Here is a 9901-nt window from a genome sequence, read left to right as displayed (position 1 = left end):
ATTCCCTCCTTCCTTCACTCATCACTGATAGATATGTGAATTCTAAACTGCCCCCTTGATGTTCTGCTTATCTGTCAGACCTCACCCTTACTCGACTATCGCCCCTGAGACAGGAATTCCAAGAAGCTGGCAAGTCCCCCAAGGAGGAGCATTCCGGACATACCAGGACTTTTGCCTCAGTATCCCCTCAGGCTCTCCCAAACACTATATAACTCACCCCTAGTCTGTAACCTGTGCTCTTCTCCCCGGGAGAAGTGCCCGGCAGGGTTCCTTTCTTCCTTTCAATAAGGCCTGTTACTCTGGTCTTTCGGACTCCCATGGATTCCAACAATCACCCTCTAATATATCATATGATTTTACTTATTTATTGTGTCTATTGCCTGTCTACTTACATTAGAATATAAGCTCTATGCAGTCAGGGATTTTTGCTTTTATAATTTTTTACTGATGCAGTCCCAGTGCTGGCACATAGTAGTTGCTCAATAAATATTTGTTGAATAAATTAATGATTTAATAAACATACAAAGGATAAATGGGAATGTAAATCACTTCAAAATTCCTGACATGTACTTTTACAATACATATCTGAAGTTTTAACTACATATTCAGTAATTTTACTTCTCGAAATTTATCCCAATGCAGGATTCCCAAAGCTAATATTAAAAAAAAATGCTGTTTCAGAGTATGAAGCCAGTAGCCATGTGGCCCGTGCAGGTTCAGATTTGATTTGGACAGATGGTAATGAAACAAGGGAGCCAAGAACTGGTAGGCCATTAGCATTAATCCTAGCTTGCACCCTGCAGGCAAGAAATACACATAGTGGGAAAACACTTCCCTTTCCATTCAGGGCTTCCAAAGCCACCGACTTATCTGAGTTTCTTAGAATCAAAGGTTTTTATTTTTACCAGCTTTATTTACCTCTGTTTCTCATATCCTTCTCTATGCACAAACTCGGCCCAAACTGGCTTCTCCTTCAGCACTCTGCCATCTTGGCTGCTTCTCCTCTCCTCCACGTGGCCTTTCTCTGCTCTCCTCCAACACAGAATCCTCTGCCCAGTCTGCCCCATTTTATAGTGTAGAAATTAAAACTTTTAATCCAATATACAAACAAGGAAGTCTCTGATACAAAGTCACTTATCTGAGGCATAATGGGATTTCTCATGAAAGTACACCATCCACATCATGCAACAGTCAAGGGTGTGGGGAAAAGCTTAGTTTTGAAAAGATCTTAGTATTAAAAGGGTGGGAAAGGCTTAGTCTTAAACTAAGCCTTTAGAGTCTAAAGTTTAGACTATAACGATCCTGCTTGCTTACAGCCTGTCCCCCACACCCAATGCAAACTATAAGCGAGCAAACATATACATTATATTTACAAACTTCTTTGACCAACACAGAATATGAATAGGTATGTGGAAAACAAAGAAAATGGTGTGTGTGTGTGTGTGTGTGTGTGTGTGTGTGTGTGTGTGTGTGTATGTAGAGCCAGCAGCCAAGGCCAGGACCACTATCACAGCAGCCCGGCCTATGCAAGTTCGCATTGGATTCGGACAGTCGGTAAAGAAACAACGGAGCCACAAACTGGTGGGCCATAGTCTTTAATTCTAGTTTGCACCCAGCAGGCAAGTAAAAATACACACTGGGCTCCAAAACCCAGTCACATTCAGTGCTCACAAAGCTACTGACTTATCCGAGTTTCCTAGAATCAAAGATTTCTAGCTCACCAGACTTATTCACCTGTTCCCCATCTCCTTCCTTATCCCAAATACAAACTCTACACAAACTGGCTTCTCACTCAGCACTCCACCATCTTGGCTGCTTCTCCTGGCCTCCTCCACGTGGCCTTTCTCTGCTCTCCTCTGCTCTCTCTTCTAATGATAATCTCAGGAACCAAGAGCCAAGTCCCGTTCTGCCTCCATTTTATAGTGTAGAAGTCCAAACCCTTAATCCAATATACATAATAGGGAAGTCTCTAATACAAAGTCACTTCTCTGAGGCATGATAGGATTGTAACACCTCACACCAAAAAGGGTGGGACAGGCTTAATCCCAAAACCAAGCCTCAGGCTACAACAATTCTCAACACACATTAATATCACCTGGGCAATGGCCTCACGTGGGCAGCGCCTATTTTTAACAAAGTGAGCATAATACATTTTATCTGCCCAACATCCATTAATTCAGTAGGGGCTGTAGGTGGTAATTTTGTTGACAACTCTGGGCCTTTTCTTTTTTCTTTTTTTAATCTACAAAATAAAGAGATTAAGAGTACATTATCTGTAAATATCCTTCCAACTTGGACATTCTATGCTCATAGGGTAATGCTCTCATTTAGGGGTTGTAGGAAGTATTTGCTGTTTCTTTGTGGTGTTTTACTGGTATATATGTATGTGTGCATGTGTGATACCTAAGTATCACTCAAAGGTCCCACATACCTCCAAATACCATCACAATGGGGATTTGATTTTAACATATGAATTATTATTATTTTTTAGAAGCTGGAAATGGGGAGAGACAGTCAGACAGACTCCCGCATGTGCCCGACCGGGATCCACCCAGCACGCCCACCAGGGGCGAGGCTCTGCCCAACAGGGGGCAATGCTCTGCCCCTCCGGGGCGTTGCTCTGCCGCGACCAGAGCCACTCTAGCGCCTGGGGCAGAGGCCAAGGAGCCATCCCCAGCGCCCAGGGCCATCTTTGCTCCAATGGAGCCTTGGCTGCGGGAGGGGAAGAGAGAGACAGAGAGGAAGGAGGGGGGGTGGAGAAGCAAATGGGTGCTTCTCCTATGTGCCCTGGCCGGGAATCGAACCCAGGTCCCCCGCACGCCAGGCCGACGCTCTGCCGCTGAGCCAACCGGCCAGGGCCAACATATGAATTTTTTAGAGGGGGACACAAACATTGAGTCTATAGCAACATAGTATACTGTATTGGGAAATATCAGCAAATAGTAGCAAGCAACTCTTTTTGAAGCATCTAGACATGAAATATGAAAAGGACTTTTGATCCTACAGGAGGTTTCTCTTGCTCTATTTGTGCATATAATTTATAGCAATTTCTACAATATCCTTTTATGTATGAGGACTATAATATATACTACAATTAGATAAATCTTCCAGCAATAAAGAAATAATTCTGAGCCCTGGCCGGCTGGCTCAGTGGTAGAGCATCGGCCTGGCATGCAGAGGTCTCGGGTTCGATTCCCAGCCAGGGCACACAGGCGCCCATTTGCTTCTCCACCCCCCCCCTCCTCTCTGTCTCTCTCTTCCCCTCGCGCAGCCAAGGCCCCATTGGAGCAAAGATGGCCCGAGCGCTGGGGATGGCTCCTTGGCCTCTGCCCCAGGCGCTAGAGTGGCTCTGGTCGCAACAGAGTGATGCCCCGAAGGGGCAGAGCATCGCCCCCTGGTGGGCAGAGTTTTGCCCCTGGTGGGCGTGCCGGGTGGATCCCGGTCGGGCGCATGCGGGAGTCTGTCTGACTATCTCTCCCCGTTTCCAGCTTCAGAAAAATACAAAAAAAAAAAAAAAAAAAGAAAGAAATAATTCTGTTTTATTAGTTTTGAGTTAGTTCGGTTGTGAATAATATTTTTTCAGCCTGACCAGGCGGTGGCGCAGTGGATAGAGCATCGGACTGGGATGCGGAAGGACCCAGGTTCAAGACCCTGAGGTCGCCAGCTTAAGCGCAGGCTCATCTGGCTTGAGCAAAGCTCACCAGCTTGGACCCAAGGTCGCTGGCTCCAGCAAGGGGTTCCTTGGTCTGCTGAAGGCCCGTGGTCAAGGCACATATGAGAAAGCAGTCAATGAACAGCTAAGGTGTCGCAACGAAAAAAACTGATGTTTGATGCTTCTCATCTCTCTCTGTCCCTATCTGTCCCTCTCTCTGACTCTCTCTCTCTGTCTCTGTAAAATAATAATAATAATAATTTTTTTCAGCAGAATAAACAATAAATTAAGGCAACTCTTACATGTATTGGTGTACTTGGAAAAAAAACTTTTTAGAACACAGAAGCCGAGCTTTTATCAGTGGCGGTATTGTAGCCAATGAAGTTTATCTGAGGTGTGATTATTGCTAATTGAGAACATAGAAGCCAACATTTTTCACTCCATCATTGAAAAAATAATACAGCTGGATTGAATGTGCCCATATAGGGATGCATTTCTTCCCAAGAGAAACTACAAAATTATTTGACTATACTGTCCCCCCACAATTAGACATTGGAGATCAGATAAAATATTACTGCACTTATCACTGTGAACTACAAAGCCTTAAAAAAATCAAATTATCCACTTAGATAACCAAAAATTGTGCTTTTTATTTATTTATTTTTTGTATTTTTCTGAAGTTGGAAACGGGGAGGCAGTCAGACAGACTCCCGCATGTGCCCGACCGGGATCCACCAGGCATGCCCACCAGGGGGTGATGCTCTGCCCATCTGGGGCATTGCTCTGTTGCAACCAGAGCCACTCTAGCTCCTGAGGCAGAGGGCATAGAGCCATCCTCAGCGCCCGGGCCAACTTTGCTCCAATGGAGCCTTGGCTGTGGGAGGGGAAGAGAGAGACAGAGAGGAAGGAGAGGGGGAGGGGTGGAGAAGCAGATGAGCACTTCTCCTGTGTGCCCTGGCCGGGAATCCAACCTGGGACTCCTGCATGCCAGGCCTATGCTCTACCACTGAGCAAACTGGCCAGGGCCAAAATTGTGCTTTTTAAAGTAAATAAACTGTTTTGTAAAAAAAGTTATTGCATGGGCCTGACTTGTAGTGGTGCAGTGGATAAAGCGTCGACCTGGAACACTGAGGTCACCGATTCAAAACCCTGGGCTTGCCTGGTCAAGGCACAGATGGGAGTTGATGCTTCCTGCTCCTCCCTCCCCCTTCTCTCTCTCTCTCACTCCCTCTCTCTCCTCTCTAAAAATTAATAAAAAAATTAAAGAAAAATTAAAAAAAAGTTATTGCATGTAATAGTTTTAAATCCCAGCTGCATAATAATATAAAATGAGAAAATCCATTTCACATATATTAATTATTAGATAATATATCAATAAGTATAATGAGCTTATGAATGTAAAATGTCTGGCACATAGCAAATGCTCCTTGTGTGTTAGTGTTTATCATTATAGAGATGGTTTGTGTGACTATTGTAAATATTATTAAATATTACTTGTGAGTCTTTTGGCTAAATATTTTTAAGAATATTAATACTTTCTGTTTAACCTTGCCTAGTTATGCTACAAAATGGACTCTATCATGTGAGAACATTGTAGTTCTTGTTAAATTTTTATTGTTAAGTTTCATCACACAAGATGCCTGGTATCAAACAGTGCTCATTTTATTGACGTTATAATAGTTTTAAATTGATGGACAGTGCAAAGAAAGTGAAAATAAACTTAGTGATCCCAGGAATCAGAACATGGCAGTAAGCATGGGTAGTGGGTGGCAAGCAGGAAAAATTTATAAGAAAACCTTTGTCAACAAGGACCTAGATGACTAAAACCTTATGTTCCAGGATTCTAATGGATGCTCTCCTGTATTGTACTTGGTGACTAAGCAATATCTTCTTTACATGGAGCAATGGTGTTGATTCTGAGCCTAAGCCTCTCACCATCTCAGAATAAGTTTATGTTTGGGCTATGAAAATGGGGAAATCTGAAGAATAACTCTTTTTTTTTTTTTTTTTCATTTTTCCGAAGCTGGAAACGGGGAGGCAGTCAGACAGACTCCCGCATGCGCCTGACCGGGATCCACCTGGCACGCCCACCAGGGGGCGATGTTCTGCCCCTCTGGGGTGTCGCTCTGTTGCATCCAGAGCCATCCCCAGCGCCCAGGCCATCTTTGCTCCAGTGGAGCCTTGGCTGTGGGAGGGGAAGAGAGAGACAGAGAGGAAGGAGAGGGGGAGGGGTGGAGAAGCAGATGGGCACTTCTCCTGTGTGCCCTGTCTGGGAATCGAACCCGGGACTCCTGCATGCCAGGCCAACGCTCTACCACTGAGCCAACCGGCCAGGTCGAAGAATAACTCTTAGAAGGAAGTAGGCCATCTTGTGAATATAGTCAAGATTCAGCAATACACTGTATAATCTTCATGACCTAACTGGCTGAGAAAAGCGATGGATTTGTTTATTTTATTGAATGGTAATATAAGAAAAGTTTATCTGGCCTGACCAGGCGGTGGCGCAGTGGATAGAGCGTCGGACTGGGATGCGGAAGACCCAGGTTCGAGACCTTGAGGTTGCCAGCTTGAGCGCGGGCTCATCTGGTTTGAGCAAAAGCTCACCAGCTTGGACCCAAGGTCACTGGCTCGAGCAAGGGGTTACTCGGTCTGCTGAAGGCCCACAGTCAAGGCACATATGAAAAAGCAATTAATGAACAACTAAGGTGTTGCAACGCCAACGAGAAACTAATGATTGATGCTTCTCATCTCTCCGTTCCTGTCTTTCCCTTTCTATCCCTCTCTCTGATTCTCTCTCTGTCTCTGTAAAAACAAACAAAACAAAAAAAAGAAAAAAAAAAGAAAAGTTTATCTGAGTGACAATGGTTGTTCTTCTGGACAGCTCCTGTCTCTTTTTATTAACCACTACCCTTGAGGAGTGATTTGGGGATAGCTGAAACCAACTGACCTGGGTTGAAGAGTTCTTATACTGCCCTCATCATTTTGTTTCTCAAGAGTGTCTTTAGTTTTGGTAAATGAGAAATACTTGGTTGCCATTTCCTGTCTGAGAACTGCTAGTTAGTAGGGAAGGAAGTAGATATTTGGCCCAAGTTCTGTTCTGTGGGGGTAGGGGAGGGCTGGGCTGTTCCTCTGAGCACTAGCTTCTGCTCTTGTGGGGCTTCGTTTCCTAACTGTTTGGTTCTCCTTCATAAATGTCAATAAAATTGGTCTGAGCAACCCTACCTAATCCCCCCCTTTTTTTTAATAAATAAATTTTTATTAATTTTAATGGGGTGCCATCAATAAATCAGGGTACATATATTCAAAGAAAACATGTCCAGGTTATCTTGTCATTCAATTATGTTGCATACCCATCACCCAAAGTCAGATTGTCCTCTGTCACCTTCTATCTAGTTTTCTCTGTGTCTCTCCCCTCCCCCTCCCCCTACCTAATCCCTTTTTTGGGAACAATTGATTGAATGTGCAAGGAGTGGCTAACTTTCTTTGTCCAAATTTCTGCCCACAACTTTGCTCAACATTCTTAATTGGTTTTCTGTCCACTGTTAATCTTGTAAAGATCTTGTCAAAACTTTTTTTTTTTTAAAAAAAGGTCTCATTTAAATATTGATTCTGTAAGAATGTTTTTTGCCAATGTTGATGAAAATCCAATTGAAGCATTCTGTCCTATGAGATAATCACGGTAGAATCAGAGCTTCTGATTCAGATTGGGAATCTTTGTGAGCCCTGAGGCTGGATATTGTTCTGCCATTAAATGACATGTTTCATTATATATTTGATGTTGAGATCATGTTTTTAATATTTTACACCACTTTCTAGCATTACATCAATGTCTTTGGCACTCTGGGCCTTATTTGTGAATGAAATGGAAGCTTCTGCCTCCTTAATATTGTCTTGATATTGTCTCCTGTTAATGTTGTGATTTTGACACTCTTTTCTCAGGCATTAATATATCTATGCCATTTGTTTACAGATGTCTGGAAAGTGGCAGTTGATCTAAAAATATTCAGAAAGAATCAAGAAAAAAAATTAAGGCTTCTGCCATGCAAATTCTCTGACATTCTTCTCAACATCTCTGTTATTATCACAAATAGTTAGATGATTCTTTAAAGCCCAGCAAGATAGATCTTACTGTGAATACTTTATTTCTTCATTTTGCTTTTGACTTTTATAGTTTCATCACTGCAATTTAAGTAAAAAAAAAAATTACCTTTAAGTTGGAGGGCTCTGGTGTCAAGATTGCCTAGATCCAAAACCCACTTTGACTCTTCTCTAGCTCTGTGGTCTCTGGTGAGTTTCATCACGGGTAAAATGGGGATAATAATCAGCAGTCAGCACTGGATGGATGAAAGGACTAAATAACCACAATTTAAAGTATTATTTTCTTTTCTTCAATAAAAAAAGTAGGTGAGGGGAAATACTTATTGAGTAACTAGTCATTGCTAGACAATTGTTGAATAATTTATTTATAGTCCATGTAATCCTCTAAAGAAAACATTCTTCTATTTTCCAGATGACTAAATTAAACTAGAAATCTAAATCAAATGTCTAAAGGTCACACAGCTAGTAAACAGTGTGAGCCTAGGTTTATATCTAAAGTCATGCTTTTTTCACTACCTGGCATAAAGAAAACTTTATTCACCTCCTTGTCCCCCCCAGGTTATAATGTTTCAGTGTTTCCCACATGTTATATGATTTTTTTTGATATCTATAAACAAGTTGATGACTTGATAGCTCATAAAAAGACATGAAGGAAACTTAAATGCATATTATCATGAAGTGAAGGAAGGCAGTCTGAAAAGGCTATATATTGTATGATTCCGACTATACTGCTCACAAAAATTAAGGGATCAGGAAACATGCAGATGCTCCAGTGCTTTTGTATAGTGCATTTTCACCAATGAAATAAAAGTTGGTTTGCATCTCATTTGCATAATTGAACAACTTTCTTTGACTTGTCCTTTGCTTTTCTGATGTTCTTGTTTAATTAAAAAAAAACAACCAAATGCTTCTTTTATTGCTTCATATTCCTTTAAAAATATCTCTTAATTTTTTGTGAGCAGTATACATGACATTCTAGAAAAGTCAAAACTATGAAGACAATAAAAAGACCAGTGGTTGCCAGGGGTTAGGGGAGGGGAAAGGAGGAATAGGTGGCAGATTTTTCAAGGCAGTGAAACTACCATGTACTGTATACTCTAATGGTGGATGTCATTATATATTTGTATCAACCCATGAAAATCTACAACACTAAGATTGAACCTTAAGGTAAACTATGGACTTTGGATGATAGTGGTGTGTTAAATGTAGGCTCACCAACTGTAATAAATGAACCAGTCAGGTGGGGGATATTGGTAATGGGGGAGACTAAGTATAAGTGGGGATAAGGAGTATGTAAGAAATCTCTGTCCCTGGCCAATTTTTTTTGGAACCTAAAACTCTCAAAAATAGCTTATCTATCTCTATATATAAAGCCTAGAGAAGAAAAGCAAATGGCTCTAATCAAAGGGGTGAGAGGGAAGGGGTAATGAAAAACTATAAGCTTACTCAGCAATTTAACACCTTGTCTATCCACCTAATTATTACAGAGTGAAAAGTGAAAGCCCAAGTCAGTCTTGTGGACTCCTCCTACTTGCTTAGAAGTTGCTGGGTGACCCTACCTCACCATTCCAGATCTCAATTTAAAGAAGGTTAAAAATGAGGCGGTTGAAATGATCTCCAAGTTTCCCCTGGTCCTAAAATCCCAGACTGGCAAGTTAAGAACCCATCTCTTCTTGGTTTTCTCCTTCAACCCGACCAGCCACCATTGCATGAACCTGTTCTTACTGGACCACATACTTTTTGACGTACCCTCTGGGTCCTATACACAGCACACGGCAACCGTTCCCCGTGACTGCGGGACTACAGGGCCCAAGTGGAGGACTGAACTCATAGGAGGGGAAAAAACTCAAGAAAACCCTAAGAGTGACAGTGACTGGTGGAAACAGAGAGAACCTACACCAAGCCCAGCGAAGCGGTCGCGGCGCAGCGATTGCAGAAGCGGTAGGAGGGCGGAGCGGTGCCGAGAGCCGATTGGAAGGACGAGGGGGCGGGGCCCGCACTGACAGCCCGGGAGGAGCGAGGGAGGCTGCGCTGTAGTCTCCGGCCTTTTCCAGCCCCGGCACCTGGCAGGCGGGGCAGTGGGCGTGCCGACGCCATGTGACGCCATAAGGGGCGGGGAACCCCGGAGGGTTCAGCTGGCGCGCGGGCGCA

At 43.0% G+C, this 9901-nt stretch overlaps 1 non-coding gene across 1 annotated transcript; it reads left to right on the top strand.

Annotated features, from left to right (window-relative positions):
• The first annotated feature begins 4001 nt into the window (after positions 1–4001).
• Positions 4002–4143, top strand: LOC136307061 (U4 spliceosomal RNA). Its single transcript, XR_010725756.1, has one exon. It is a non-coding gene; the product is annotated as a U4 spliceosomal RNA (small nuclear RNA).
• The last annotated feature ends 5758 nt before the right edge of the window (positions 4144–9901 follow it).

Source organism: Saccopteryx bilineata, chromosome 5 (assembly GCF_036850765.1).
Source record: "Saccopteryx bilineata isolate mSacBil1 chromosome 5, mSacBil1_pri_phased_curated, whole genome shotgun sequence".
NCBI lineage: Eukaryota > Metazoa > Chordata > Mammalia > Chiroptera > Emballonuridae > Saccopteryx > Saccopteryx bilineata.
This window is presented reverse-complemented; position numbering and strand designations above follow the sequence as displayed.